The sequence below is a fragment of the Ictidomys tridecemlineatus genome, chromosome 13 (genome assembly GCF_052094955.1).
Source record: "Ictidomys tridecemlineatus isolate mIctTri1 chromosome 13, mIctTri1.hap1, whole genome shotgun sequence".
In the NCBI taxonomy this organism is placed as follows: Eukaryota; Metazoa; Chordata; class Mammalia; order Rodentia; family Sciuridae; genus Ictidomys; species Ictidomys tridecemlineatus.
This window is the reverse complement of record NC_135489.1, coordinates 33,211,689-33,228,402: the sequence shown is the minus strand read 5'-3', so window position 1 is coordinate 33,228,402 and position 16,714 is coordinate 33,211,689.

Here is a 16,714-nt window from a genome sequence, read left to right as displayed (position 1 = left end):
CAGGCAAATGTTTTCCAGAGCAAGTAAGAATCCACCATATCTCTCTAGTATATTTTTGGAAATGATGATGATGATGATGATGATGATGATAATAATAATAATTATATTAACCAAAACAAGTGACTGCTGTTCCTTCCCTTCTCTTTGACAAGCAGAAGAAGAGAAACATCAGTCTACATAAAACTGCAAGTTTAGCACAGTAACATGTAGCAAACTAGAGCTGGGTGGTCTCCAAAGGGCTCCCTCAGTCTCTTGGCTGGTGCAGAGGTCCCATATGTGAGGCTTAAGACCCCAAGGTTGGATTGTGTTGTTACTGGGTTGACCTCTGGTCAAACTCTATACTGGTACATTTGAAATATGGGCAGGACTACAGAATCCATTATATCCACATGAGTGAAAGGCAGGGATCCTAATTTACAGGTCTCTGTCTTCACATCAGGTTTTCCTTCCATGACAGGGAGGTCAAAAAGTTATGGCTGATGGCTACTGTTACTCTGTAGCAGTTCAGGAAAAATGGTATATGCACCAATTTTCCTACCATTGGGGACATAAAGAACCAAAGAGTGATCCCAACTCACACCATGAGAAGTGACAAGGGTCATGGGCTGTGCCTAAGACACTCAAAACAAGGAAAGCACTAGTGTTGATGTAGTAATTTTCACATGTGTGTATTAGTCTGTTTAGATATCATAACAAAATACTATGACAGGGTGACTTCTACAACGGAAATGGATTGTTTTTCAGGTATGGAGGGCCATGAGTCCAACATTAAGGTTTCAGATGATTCTGTTTCTGGTGAGGGCTTTCTTCCTGGCTTGTAGATGGCTACCTTTTCAATTTCTCTTCATATAGCCTTTTCTCAATTTGTACCAGGATAGTGAGCTCTTGTGTTTCTTCTGCAAGAACACTATTGTGACAAGGTCCCATCCTTTAGACCTTAATCACTTTCTTAGAGAACAATTTCCAAATATTGCCAAACTTGGGGTTTAGAGGGACACAGATATTCAATCCAATAATATGTGTGCCTACATTCAGAATGAACAAGATAAGTCTATTTTTAGAAATGTGGAGACATTGGACATCTCCCTTACCCCAAACAGTAAGCCACTGAATGTTAGGATATCCCTTCCTTTTCCCTCCCTTCTTCCCTTCTTTCCTTCCTTCCCTCCTTCTTTTCTTATATCCCTTCTTCTCCCCTTCTCCTTTTCTTTACCCCTTTCTTCTTTCCTTATCATTTCTTTCCTTTGTGTCTTCCTTCATTTTAAAAACACTATTTGTGAATCTCTATCATCAATTACCACTATCAGCCACTGAATGGCGTTTCACCACTCAGTGCTTGAATTTATGCCATGCCTCAGGAAGTTAAATAACTATGAATGATCAATGGGTGAATCCATAATATTAACTTGACCATTTAGGAATGTAGTAAAATGATTTTACCACATAATAGATGTTGCAATAGAAAAAATTAAAAATGGAAGGAGAACTCACTTGATTATTTCAGAAGGGAAATTCTGAGGGATCATTGTCTCACATAATGGCATTTCAGAGAAGTTGTGGTCATGACGGAGTAAACTCTGTCTTTGAAGTGGGTATGGTACCTACAGACATAATGTCTTGTCTTTTCTGAAGAACATTTTCATAAAAGGATACGAGCTGGCTATTGCTCACCACCCATGCTCTCTCCACTTTATCCTTAGAAACAGAAGTCTAATTTTGATGGGAGAGCTACACAGGAATAGTTTACTACTTTTCTTTTTTCTCCTCAATTCCAGTTGATGTCAGGGGACAAAGGATTGTTTAGGTGCTGTTAGAAAGCATGTGAGGGCTTCTAGTAAAAAAGCTTAAAAGGTGCTGCCGTGGTTGAGAGTTTGGCCATTTTTCCCTGCACTTCCTTCTCCTTCTTGCTGCATGAAAAGTGAACTCAGTGACCAGCGCCCCAGCAGCCACATGGGACCATGGGTTGAAGCACTAATGATGATAGAGCAGAAAAACAAATGAACAAACTGGAAACAATTTAGGGTCTGGATCCATGATGATACATGGAGCTGCCATGCTTTCTCAGAATGGCTCAACTTCTTATATGCTTACATGAAAGAAAAATGGCCGTTTGGGGTCTATTTGTTAAGTTTTCAGTTAAGTGTTGCCAGATCTAAACCTAACTGATACCCAGGACCAGCGGAGTAGGTGGTTGATTTGATGAGTTCTAGGAAGAACCTCTAGATATGACCTCATTTGTCTCTCAGTAGAGCCAGTATCCAGAGGAGGAAGTAGTAAATTATGTTTGATAGAGGGACTTTTTGGTCATTGGGATTAGATTATGTAGCACAGAATTAAAATCTGGCTCTGACATTTAGTAGCTATTCGACTTTTAAAAAGAAATCTTCATCTCAGTTTTTCATCTGCAAAATGGAAATCGATTCTTACCTAGTGATTTCACAGGGACTAAAATAGATGCCACATGTACAGCAATACCTGGAGCATCTTGAAAGTCACTGGCATCTCTTAAAATGATACAGTAAATATCTGACATTGGTTATTGAATTTCAGAATCCTTATAGCACTATAATATCAATGTATGTGACATGTGGGGAAAATTCTGCGAAGTACTTCCTTCTGGTACTTGTGGTACTTACAACAAATAATATATTTAAAATATATAGATATATATTTAAAAAACAAGTTCTAAGCTGATAAAATGATTTGATCACTCCACTTGAAGTTCATCAGTGCAGAGATTTGAACCCAGCTCCACAAGCTCCTGACTCAGAGACCTTTCCACTGTACCAATATGCATTTTTGAAGTCTTAGAGCTAGAATGCTTTGTTTTGATCAGTACCAAACCCCACTTTAGCTAAATTAGAATGCCTAGGATCGAACGGAAGGAAGACTAAAAGGTATATGGAGCAAGTTAGATTTGGAGGAAAATACCATCATTCTGGGGTTATGTTTGTCTCTGGGAAGTGCTGCTGCATGATTCCTAGACAGCTCAACTGAAGCCATAGGTATGGGGGAGAAACTGTACTCTGGTGTCCAGAATCAGTTCAAGTACGACGCTAACATACAGAGTTTAAGGCACCATGAGTTTAAAGACAGGGTATCCACTACTTCCCTCACTGCAAATGCCAGTCATATATACTCTGACTGAATGGCTACAAATCTGAGGGTGCCCACAATCTCCTTCCTCTTTAGTAATTCACAAGTGTGACTACACAAGATGGAGGAAACTGGAACACACATGATTGTAGCATTATTCTAAATGACAGCAATCACATCAAGACAGAATCATCTTCCACATGTTCACTAACCAGAAGCTCTACAGTTCCTATTGTGGAGGCATGATTGATTGAATCATTGCCACAGGGTTACACTCCATCTCCAAATCCCTTTCCTGACCAGGGCTGGGACCAGCCCTCCCCTCCACGCTAATCCTGTGTTGATATTCTCTGATGACAGTCCCTGTCCTGAATCATCTATTCAAGTGTGATCCAAGGGATTTAAGAACAACACATATACTCCTACTATTTAAGAATCCCAAGGGTTCAGAGTTTCCTCCCACTAGCAACAAAGGTCAAACTTTTTTATTTTACAACAAACTGAAAAGAAGAGAAAGAATGTTTTCTTGGATCTGTTGACCCAGACACACTTCGAGGTCAGGGATTAGGAGAGATCTTAAGGTATTCTTGGACTAGCTTATACTTTTACCAATGCACTATAGGCAAAAACAGGTAAATATTAGCTGGAAAATTTAGTGTTGATGCATTTTTCCGTGTTATGTCCCACTGACTTGAACCTGCAAATCAAGCTATTGTCTTTATGAACTTATGTGAATGACAGCCTATCATCTGTACTGATATTTTCTTCTTGTTCTCATTATATTCTCACATTTAATAAGTGCTTTGTTAGATTTTTACCATCACTTTAAAAAGTTAGTGGACAAGATAAAAGTTTTAAACAGTGACCAAAAGACCTGGAAAAGACAACATAGAGGGAAAAGAAAATATTTGAGGCTCATGGTTTCAGAGGTCTCATTCCATAGATGGCCAACTCCATTGCTCTGGGTCCAAGGTGAGGCAGAACATTATGGTAGAAAAGTGTAAAGGAGAAAAAGGTTCAAGACATGGCAACAAGGAAGTAGAGAAATTCGCCACTTACAGGGACAAAATACAAACCCCAAAGACACACCCCCAGTCATCTACCTCCTCCACACCCCCCACCTGACTACAGTTATCACTCAGTTAACCCATACTAGTGGGTTAAACTAGTAGGTGCATCTTTCATAACAAAATCTTTTCACCTATGAACTTTCTTGCATCATCTCACTTATAACCTTTTGAGGGATACTTTGTATCCAAACCATAGCAATAGAGTAGATAAGCAATGCTTTATGATGTTGTTACTTGTCTAAAGTTGAACAGATAGTTAATAGTAAAATTGGGCTGTGTGATAGTTGAAATCTTTGTTTCCTTAAAAGACTGAGTTTGCTTCTATGTTCAAATGGACAATATCGTACTTGGGGTTATCATCTTTTGATTTTTTGAGTCATTTTAATCTCATACTTACACATGATATAAAATTTAATGTACAAGCAGTGTCTATAATTTCCTTTATTTTAGATAATAATAATGTAGCACATTTTTGTTTGATGACTATTCTGATGGATGAATAAAATACTGTCAACAGAGAGAGGAATGGAGACAAATGTAATACATAAATCAGCCTGTGAAGAAAATCCCTAAAATGCTGGTAGGAAAAGTGTGTATCACACGACTTCTAAGTTAAAACTCAGGTTCTATAATGCACCTTCTGAGGAACACAGCTCCTCAGTACACTGGAAAGCTTATGCTGTATATCAGAAACTTCAAAGAGGCAAGTCCAGGCACAGTCAGTAGCTGGTCCCTGGATATAATTTTTCAATTGAAATTTTTATTGGGGAGATTTTATATGGGAAATCTTAATTGTAAATAACAATATAAAACCATATACTATTTCAGGAAAAGAGAGTTCATCCTCATTTCCTTGTTCTTTAAAGAGGAATATCATCCCCTGGGAGAGTAGGCTAGATGCTCTGGAATGCTCTCTCATTCACCCTCCATTCATTCCTTTACTAATTTGTTTTTCCATTCCAGGCATCTCTAATCCTTTTCTCAACCTCTGAGGGCTGGAAATCCATGTGTGTTTTCCTGCCCAGAGAAGAGAAAGCTGGAGCTTCTTCCCCTACTCACAATTTAAATGGAACAGTAATGGCAATGAAGATATCCCTGTCCTACCCTTCTTTTCACTTCCCAGATACCACATGCAGACGGATCATGCTAAATATTGTAGGACCTCTCTTACCACATCTAAGCAATCAGTTATACATCCTTTCATTCTTACTATCATGATTAAAGAAGTATGAGTGGGGCAGTGGATGAAGAAAATACAATACAGAACAATATTTTATGAGCTCCTGAGGGAAAAAAAAATGGAGATAAAAATGGACGTGTTGGTGGTGGTGCTAAGGATAAGATGGTTGTTCTGCAAGGGAGTTGTTTTTGCCAGGAGACTTGAGGTACATTAGCATTTGCACAGCTAGTGACTTGGGGAAGGGGCGAGCAGGAAGTCATAAAATATCACCCCCCCTCAGCTCATTGTTATCAAGAGATGGTGATAAAACTCCAATGAAACTTGGAAGGAAATTATAGACTCTGCTTTTAATACAGAGTTTAGAATGATAGGTGTCACCAGTCAAGTTCCTTCATTTTGAGGCAGAGGAGGAAGTTCTATGAAGTTCATTGGAATGTTCTCAAGAGCCCATGTGTGGATGGGGAAGATGTAGGATCAGGTAAGAGGAGCAACTGGATGGTAGCACAGTAGCTACAAAGGCCTTCATTGTTTCCATGGGGATTTGGGATTGGTGAGTTATTCCAATTTAAAGATAAAGGAACCAGGCCTTCATATCCTTCAACATGTTATTATCACTCCTGATAGAAAATGAGAGCTGACCCTAGGAAGGGTGTATGATTTTGGACAAAGCATCTCTGTTTGATCAAAGGCAGGTTTGGGAAAAGAACTCAGCATAGAGGTACCCAAATAATACTCTCAACACTTGGGGAGGTTAATACTCCATCCTGCTGGTAGGCTTCCGGTCAAATACCATGACCTCCATTACAAAAGGGACTGATCAGATTAAGGATGGGATTCTACTCACAAACTGCTGTGTATGTGGAAAAATTCAGTTCAGACTAAGCACCTTTCTCTAAGCATTGCTTTTCACAAAAAAAGTGTGCGTGCCACGTGACTGCCATGAGTTATTCTAACAATCCCTTCCAGAATTTCTCCGGAATCTGATAGAGGAGAATTTGTGTTTGGCACTGGCGTTAACCTATATTCCTGGCACAGGTCTTCATCTCTTCAAACACACACCTGAGAACTCAAATAGCTCACAGTCGGAACTGCTGGCAATCTTACTTGTGATAACAAAATGGAAAGGTTCAAGCCAAGAAAATTTTAAGAAGACATACGGCATGACAGATGATGCCTCCCTCCAAGAAACCCAAGGGCAAGTTAATCCACCCTTACCTGAGGGCATCAGATATGGAGAAACTGTACAGATCACAGCTGAGCCTTTCCTAGCCAGCAGGAACAGAGCAGGCCTGGCCATGCGGGGGTGGAGGAAGTGACTACCCACACAGTGTGACTTGGAGGAGCCAGCAAAGCCCTGGGTCCCTGGGACTTCCTCCAGATGTAGTTTATTTCCTGAAATTTCATGTGCCCTACTTAAGACTCTGATTTTTGTTAAAAATGTAACTCCTTTCATAATTATCAGTCCTAGAAAGGCAGAGTTATGGAGTCACACGACAAGTAGGTTTATCACAATCATGCCAGGAACTAAATGCGTTCCTAGATGTGTGCCCCTGGATAAGACTTTTCTTTCTGAAATTCAGATTCTGTGATTCTGTGTATGTGGTTTTGATGCCCTTTGCTTTTGTGTAGATATATGTGGCCTCAGGTTACCGTTGATTCTAGCTACTATGGATGGTCACCACCTATGCTGAAAAGTTCTGTTTTAGTCCCATCATTGCTAATGAATATCTGACAACTCCAGTACCTAAAATGTAACAATATTATTGGATTATAGAGTCAGAGTGGCTGGCTCACGAAAAGTTTGTGTCTTTTCCAGGAAGATTCCCGTTAGACTTAGCTTACGTGTTTCAGGAAGAGGGGATAGAATATGCGGATCTTGCCTCTAAGTTTGGGCTCCAGCTACATTCTTTACAATCTTTCTGTATATTACCTTACAAATCTGGGAAGACAACTGGTCAGGAAGACCTCATGCACACAGGAGAACTGGCAATCTCTGTGGATATTCTACCATCCCCAGACTAGGGGGCTGACTGGGTCCCATTACAATCTTTTCAATTCACCTTTCTTATTTGCATCTTGGTGTCCCAGCATAAGACTGTCATGTTTTCATTTGAACCGATGGCTAAATGAATGGCTAGGCAGATACAAAGAGTGAATGAGAACGACAGACAATAGCCAACTTCCCAGCAGAAAACAGCAGAATTGAAATTCTAAGAAAAATTATTTACTAAACAGGGTTAAAGGAGTCAACAAAGGATATCCTAGGTTTCTGGGGACAACTAACAGCAAGAAGACATTACTATCCCCCAACTGAAGGGCAAGGAAGAGTGCCACCTGACAGGGTCTGTGGACACAGCCACAGCCAGACCATGATGACAAGCAGGGAGGCAGAGGAGGACCTGCTCTGGAGTTCTCTCTCTTTCATCTCTTGCTACTGTGTTCCACTAGTCAAACCAAAATGGAAGCCAGAAGACAAGAGAGTGTCCTGGATTCAATCTTTAAAAAAAGTAGACAAAGTCTCAGAGGACAGGTAAAAGGGAATGTAAATGGGGGATAGAGATGGAGAATAGCAGAGCAAAGCATAGATAAATGATTTTTGTGGAAGATACAGGGAGGCATAAGATCCTAGAAGAGGAACAAGAAGCAGCGAAAGGCCTGCCAGACCACACCAGGGACAGTGTCAACTAATTCTAATTACAAGAGCGTTGGAAATCACTGATCAGGACAGTTACCCCCTTTGAAGAATTCCAATTTTCATTCAATTCTAGGTTCTTTCAAAGAGTGCTCTTGAGGGCCTAATGCATTCTCAAAATGATCAAGTTCAGACAATATAATTTTTAAATAAATAATTAAAATATGAAAAATATTCATTTTCTAACTACTTCATTTGTACCCTACCCTATGCCAAACGATTCATGTAAATGATCTAATTCCATTCTTACAAAGTCTGTAAATAATATAATCTCTGCTTTAGAGTTGAAGGAACGGAAGTTAAGGATGGTAAAGTGACCTTCCCAAAGTTGATCATTCAGAAAGTGACAGAGGTCAAAGGTTAAAAGTCTACTTGACCTCTGAAAAGTCTACTCTCAAAGGATTGGTATTTCTTCATTTATCCCATAATTCTTGAGCTGAAATTTTTCCCATTTAAAAAAAAAATTCCTGGTTTTTTGTTTTAAATATTTACATGCTAATGGAGAGATAGACCATAAGCAAATCATTTGTAAATTAAATCAGATGTTGAGAAGTGATGCCAGGGAGATAAAACACAGAAGGCAATAGAGAATTTCACATAGAGGTTGAAAAAAAAAAAAAAAAGAAAAGTCTACTCTCAAGTCTCTTTACTATTAATAACTTTATCATGCTAGTTTGAGTTTGATTACATGTGAGGACTTTGTTTAAAATTATATCTAAGCAAGTAGGTTGTTCTACAGGCTACTACAGACAACAAAAGAGCAGGTTTAATGACTCCATTAGGAAGCCAAGGATGGAGCTTAAACTAATCATGTACCCATTGAGAAGATCACATAGAATCAATCCAAAAAGTCAAAAATTTTGTTTGCCATCTTTCTTAGTCTGTTTTGTGTTGCTGTAGCAAAATTCCTGAGTCTAGGTGCTTTTTATAGTAACAAGGTATATCTGGTTTATAATTCTGGTGACAGAAAAGGTTCAAACAATATGGCACTGGCATAGAATGAAGTAAATCTCGGTGGGAATATCTGTTTTCATCCATTCGTGATGGTGGAGAATCTTGATCTAATTACCTTCCACTAGGCCACACCTCTTAAAATTTCACTACCTAAAATCTGCTACACTGGGAACCAGGCTTCCAATACATGAGCTTTTGGAGGACAAACTACATCCAAACCATTTCATCATCTACGACTATGTGAGACTCTGGTATATCTAAGAAATATACCTTGGATCTTAAGATACTGTATTGTATGTGATGTTAATTAGAACCCAAACTGTACGCTAGCTTCAGAACAGATAACACAGTGTTATAATGTGCTCAGATTTCAGTAAGAGGAAAAAACTAATGATGACGTATAGAAAATGTTATGCCCAAATAGGAGACCTTGAATATTGTAAAGGCAGCAGAAGCAGGAAGGCCACTTGGATTGTCCCCTCACCCCTTATGCAGAGCATGCTGTAATACACAGGAAGGTCACTCTTAGACTACCCTTGTGTCTATCTGAAAGAACTTCACATGACAGATGTCATGCCCAAACATCCAAGAAAGGAATGTCACCCAGGAACATCATGAAAAATCTGAATAGTGAGACTCCCTAAGTTCTCCCCAGTTTACTATCATTGGATCATGCCTTTTTATATGCCAATCATGCTTCTTTACAACTGAGCTTAAAAATATACAGATTGTTTAGTTTATTTTGGTATTCATTTCTGATGACTCCAGAGTCATAGGGAACTTTAATATTAAGTATATTTGTTGCTTCCCTCCTGTTGGTCTGTCTTTTGTTAGTCATGATGAAACCATGTGATGAGTGAGAAAATGATTTTTTTTTTCTTCTACCATTTCTGGCATCTTGCCCTTGCGTGGGTTTTCCTTTGTTCTGTGTAGAGAGACTGAGGAGAAGAGATTTCAATGTGGGTTTATGTTATCTAGTAGGGTGTCCTTTTCTTCCAACTTTCTCTCCCTGCTGGCACATAACCTTTCTTCTCTGTATTATTCTGTGCCTTCATGATAGGACAGGTCACCTACGTTCTAAATTTTCATCTAGATCTTTTCTATAATTAGTACATACATAAGCTTCTTGAGAATACAGCCTGTATATGTTCTTATCTTTGATTTTTTCCCCTAACATCTATTTTATTTTGAGAAGGCAATCATTTATTTAATGAGATCGTGATGATTGATTACAATACTTTAAAAAGTAAGAATCGCTGTTCATATGTGAGCCATCTTAGTGTCATCTAAAGCACAGTTGAACTCCTTCAACTTTCTTTCTGGACTGAATTTTGTATGGCATATTATCATTTAAATTCAGAGGAGGAAGTAGCTATTTCTTATGTTTTGGTGAATACTCTTATAAAGGAAAGAATCACCTTGGAGTTTAAGAGAATTCTGATTTCCATACATCAGGTTTGCTTCAAGCAGCGAGGATCTGTATGTGGCAAGATGGGAAAAGCTGGGAGGCATAGCTTTGGGGACTGGAATGGAATTTAATATGTATTTTAAAATACAAATTGCATCTTCACATGGTGAGGTCCATGTTGTGATGATGGAAAGCAAATCTGTATTTTCGTAACCAGGTTTCCACTACAATAATCTTAAACCACTGTAAAATGGAGGTGCTGATAACCATCTAGAAATAACAGGAAGAAAAAAATCACACATAACTTCTCATTTTCTTAATAATGACTTCCTTATTTTTCTCTGTGTATTCAACCTCCTCTTGGTTTGAATAATAATAATAATATATGAATGCTTAGAAGATGCTTTTTTTTCCTTCTTGTTCCCTGCACTGTCTCTCATAGAACTGTGGTAGAAGGCAGAGGATCAGTTAGCAGGGAAAATGAGTCAGAAATGGGGAGAGGGAGGACAGTGATAAAGAAGACTCATGATAGCCAGTCTAATAGAACAGACACATGACTCTGATAGAAGAAAATGTTTGTACTTTTTACTTAAGAATGAGAAATTTGATACACAAGGAGATTGTTCTGTTATTTACTTATCTAACAAATAGTTGATTATTGACTAATCACTTTTGGGAGGTACTGGGAATAGAGAGGTAAACAATACTCAGGATGTGTTTTGTGAAGTTCACCATTAGCCTAGAAAGACTTCTTCTTCCTATTGAATGCTAAGTGCAATTCTATGATGCTGTCCAATGAATGGATTAAGAAATTTTTCCTGTGAGCCTTCCTCCATCTCTCACGAAGGGTGATGTGGCACAAGAGATGAACTGCCGGTGAAATGCAGTCCTGGAAGAGGGGACTCATGTACCTGATCAAATACCATAGCGAGATTTCCCCAAACAAGACATGACATGGTGACTCTTGGGAAACACAAAAGTCCTGAGTGTAGTTCTTTCATTTCATTCTTCTTAGTCCTTCTTCTCACATTTGGTGGGTAGAGAAAGGGAGTCACTGTCTTTTTGTATTAAAATGTCATTATTATTATTCAATCACTTTTTAATATTAATGATTGATGCATGATATAGTTTTTAATTGATTACAGCAATTGCAGTCTTCTACATTTCTTACACTTCCATGCACCTTTATAAAGATCAGGAAAAACATAGCATTCCTTTCCCTTCAATATTTTCTCTTGTGGCTAGACCTACAGTCTGAATCAAAAGAAAATTTTCTGAAAGGGTATATACCTCCAAGCCTTGAGAATGTCTGATGTGCTCTCAGCAACATGCTTTAGTTTGCTTGTGTACTTTTTAGACTAAGCTAAGTCCATGTCCCTTCTTTCCAATGTCTGCCCCTGGCAACAGCCTGCTGAGTCTTTCCCCTCTCCATCTCACAGCAGCTACCGACTCCCTAACCAGGCTCACCCACAAGCAGCTCAGACACGGGCATTAACCTAACCCATTTCTGTTCCTTCCAGAACCTGTTTGCAACTTTTTTCATAGCACGGCCACTCTGAGCACACGCTGAGCTGGTGGCTCACCTGCAAACATTCCCTTCATCGCTACTGGAGGCCCCAGTCCTGATTTATTTCCAGCTGGCAACAAATGGATAATGATAAGACCCTCTTTCATTACCTTTGACTTTATCTTGATTCTTAAAATATTCATCAAAGATTTCTTTTCTTTCTTTCTTTTTTTTTTTTTTAAATCACGGTGGCTTGATGTCTTACTGTTTCTAACAGTGAGTGGTTCCTGAGCCAGTGGAAACTGAGAAAAGGCAGGGAGGAGAGAGTTCAGTTGGAGCTCATTAAAAATATGATGCATTTGAAACACTTTTCTAAGGATAGGTTATCTCCAGTGGACAGGGTGTCAGTGCAGGGTTAATTTTCTCATTGTCTCTGTTCTGGCTGTTCCTAGCCTCTTGATACTTCTCCAATAGGATATAATTCCAAAGCTGTTATGCTTGATCATGTTTGTTCCCATATATATCCAATACTTAAATTCCCCCAGAGAGGTTGATCTGAGTTTAAAGTGAAATATAGATGACTACATCCTTTACCCATACTCCCTATTGCTTTCAAATTAATGCTGCTAGCTGCCAAACAGCACAAGCCTTCTCTGGTGGCATTATAGAATCATATGTATTGTATTCTATAGAGGAACATATGAACCATTGCATCCAAAAGCAGAGCTTTTATACAATAAAAAATAACTGAAGCCTGGTGATGTTCACACAGCTACTTAGTGCCACCTCCAGGAAGACAAGTCCTGTGACCCTTAGATAAGGCTTGTCCCATGTCTTGGTTCTAGCTCTTTCTGTTCATTTTATTTCATGTCACTTTCAACTCAAATGGTTACATTCACCCATGATGATAGCAGATACTAAAAGAATATTTTATTATATGCCTAAAGCCATGTGCTTAAAACCATGTTCTATGCAGGCAGGACTATAGTTCTGTTCCATCATTTACTAACTATGTAGAACAAGGTGCTCAACTTACCTATTTCTTCATATATAAAAGTGGGGATAATAAAATCTAATTCTTATGATTATTGTCAGGACTAAATGAGTTCATCCAAGAGGAATAAAACTAGAACATTGCTTGGTATATGGAAAGAGCGCTATAAGAATCCATGATTGTTATTATTTGATGGAGTCTTGTGTTGAGAAAACTTTAAATGGAAAAGGTCAGAAGAAACTGAAATATCAGAATTTCTTTTGATTTCTACCTCCAGTCTCATTTGTTCTATGCTCTTCAATTGCTATTTTTCTTCAAATAGGTTTGCATCCTGGAATGCATGTTTGTTTTATTCTTACCTGTTTAGATTCTATAGGATCAATTCCTGTTCTCACATGTGCATGCTCAGGAGATGTGTGGTGAATCAGAGACAGTGGCTGATTATGACTGGATACAGAGGAGTGATTGAAGGTCAGTGCAATTAAGCACTGTTAGTTAGAAAATAGTATGCACATCCTTTTCTGAGCATTACTATTCTGTTTTAATGATAGTGGAGGTTCATTCATTCGTAAGTTTAGAATGTGCTAGGCACTCTTTCAACCTCAATGAACAATGCAACCCCAAATCTCTGCCCTCATGGTGTTTATAGTATATTAAGGAAAGTATACAATAAAATAAATAAGAAAATTGTGAGTGTCAAAAGCTGAGAAATGGCATGGGAAAAGAAAGAGAGAGAAGAGGTATTGGGTGTATTGGAGGCAGATGATTTAACCAAGATGGAGGGGAAATGGGTGGCTTTTGAGCAAAGAATTGAAAGGAAGTTAGGGAATGGGTCATAGTTGACAGATGAATAAATGGGGAGATGTTGATGAAAAAAGAATTTGGTATGGTCAAGGGGCAGCAACAAATCACAGCAGCTGGGACTCAGTGAGTGTGGCAAGGGATAACAGAGGTCAGATCCTATCAGGACTCAGAGGTCATTGTCAGGCAAATTGAATGTTTTAAGCAGCCAGTAATTTGATCAGTCTTACATTTAAAAAAATTGCTCTGGAAGAGTGATTAAGAATTTGCTAGCAATGATTAAGATTTTGCTAGCAATATTCAAGGCTTTGCTATAATATTCCATCTAATTATCATAACACTATATGGTGGATGATTTTTTAAGAGGAAAACTGAGGTTTGCAGAGGCTCGAAGCGGCAGATTGAGTGAGAATTTAAATGAGATGTGCCTACCACCAGATTCTATAATGTTAACCATTAATTCTTGTTATCTCTCACATTCTTTAAAACCCTTGTTAATCATCTTTCCATTGCTATGACAATAACAACAACAAAAAAATGAGAAAAACAATTTATAAGAAATAAAATGAGAAAAAGTTTATTTTAGTTCACAGTTTCAGAGGTTCTAGTTCATGACATTTGACCTTGTTGCTTTGAGGCAAACAGTCCATTATGGCAGGAACACAGGGCAGAGGAAATCTGTTCTCTGCATGGAGTTCAAGAACCAAAGAGAGAGAAAGAATGGAAGGGCAGAGATATCAATAACTCCTTCAAGGGCGGGACCTTAATGACTCATTTCTTTCCTTTAGATCCCATCTCCTAAAGGTTCTATCACCTTCCAGTAGCAAGCACCACAGGCTGATGACCAAGTTTAGCATAAGGGACATTGGGATCATCTATGGTCCAAACCATAACAAAACAATCATGTTGGCTCTAGAAGACATTTTATTCTTTTCACATTTTATGACAATTTCTTTCTTCTTTGTTCCCTTAGTGTTTGTGAATTAGAGGTATGTTGTGTGTTTGTTCCATGTGCATGATAAGTGTATGGAGAAGACAGGTGTCCACTCTCCAGGCATATGGGTCAACTTGACAAAATGACAGGAATCACATAAATTGATCTGAGCAATACTGCAGTTGTTCCTAAGGTAATCTGGGTAAACATTGCAAATACTGGTTGAGGCAAAGTGAGGACTTAAGGGCATATAAAATCCATCTTCTACAGAGATACTAATGTCATTTTAGGAAGAAGTTGTGCTCCCAAGTGAGTTATTTGCTTGAAACCCAGAGAAGATCCCAATGACATGATATAAGGTGCTTTGACTGACTCACAAAGCTTGTTTAAATATGATGTTAACAACATCCTTCTGCTATGACCTGTGCTTTTAATGTCATTCCTTAAGACATCTCTCTCCTTCACACCAACAATTGTCTGTTGTCAAGTCAAGTAAAGTGCTTTGCTTTTCAATATTTTGTCTTCAAATACGCAGTCATGCATTTTTTAATGGCAGGGATATGTTCTGAGAAATGTGTCATTAGGTGATTTTATTGTTGTGGGAACATCTTAGAGTACACTTATACAAACAGGATGAGCTGCTGCCGGTATAAAACAACATACTGTTTTGTAGCAAACTATATTTTTATAAGTAGAACATACTCAAAAATAATGATAAAAAGGATAGTAGAGTGAATATATAAACCAATGACAGTCATTATTATTATCAGTATTATGTACTATATATAATTGTACATGCTAGGGGTTTATACAGCTAGCAGCATGGTAGGCTTGTTCACACTAGCATCACCACAAACAAGTTGCACTACCGCAGTATGATTATGAAGATTATGGCAGCACTAGGCAACAAGAATTTGCCACTCCCATTATAATCTCATGGGACCACCAGTGAACTTGTGGTCTGTCATTGCCTGAAATATTGTTGTTTGGCACATTGTTGTGTTTCCTACTTGCTTTTCTCCCTATCTTCTCTCTGTTCTAGGTATTATAGTTTTACCTAGACTTTCTTAAAATTATTATTTTTTTCCAGCCTCTTCCCTATATCATTTCTTCTTCCCCAAATTAACCACACAACACCAAATGATCAACACCAAATGTTCACCGTTTTCAACAGGATAAGGCACAATCTGGTTCTAACATTCTAACCTATGTCTTCTGGCTGATGTACTCATCATATTCTAGTGACTAAACATTAATTGTTCACTTTGTCTCCAGTGTAAACTAGACATTTCAACTTTTATCATGTTCCTATACTATTCTTCCTTGTAAACATTTTCCTACTTTTATTATACAATATCAAAATCCCTTTGCAAATAATGCTTCATCACACCTCTTCATTGTTTTATTCAGAGAAGGCTTATACTGCAGACAAACATTTCAATGCCTAAACACAATACAAGTTCTATTTTTCAACATGCGAGAAGTCTGTTATATATCTGAATTACTCCACAGGACACTGACCTTCTGTTGGTTTACAGACTATACAGAGAAAACCTTATTGAAATGAATCTCCATATCAATAAGTGCTTCTATAATTTTCATAGCAATTCTACAACTGTCTGATATGAAGAACTACACACTCTAGCCCAGAGTGAAACACATCAATTCCAGTCAAAATGTGCTGTACAGAGCTAACCACATGGCTCCATACAAATAATATGTAGGATAGTCTTATATCTGAGTTTTCGCATGTGTTTGGAAGAAGGTAAGACCAAAGGTGATTGAACTCTGTTAATTTCTGTTCCATCCATGGAGACTTTCCCATGTTTCCTTAAATGATTGTAATGGAGGTTTTGTAAATATGTCCCCTACTAGTAAAAAGGCAATATCTTTTAATTGAATTTAAATGAATCTCAAAGAGGCATGTCTAAGATCATTAGAAGGTCTCATTTTTTCTCAAACCTAATGAGATATACAGCCATAGCCCAGAGATGGCAGTCCTTGCTTTCAAAAGTCTACTCTAGCACATGTTACCTGGAGATTCACATGGCTTTAGAAACTGGTACAGAAAATTAGAA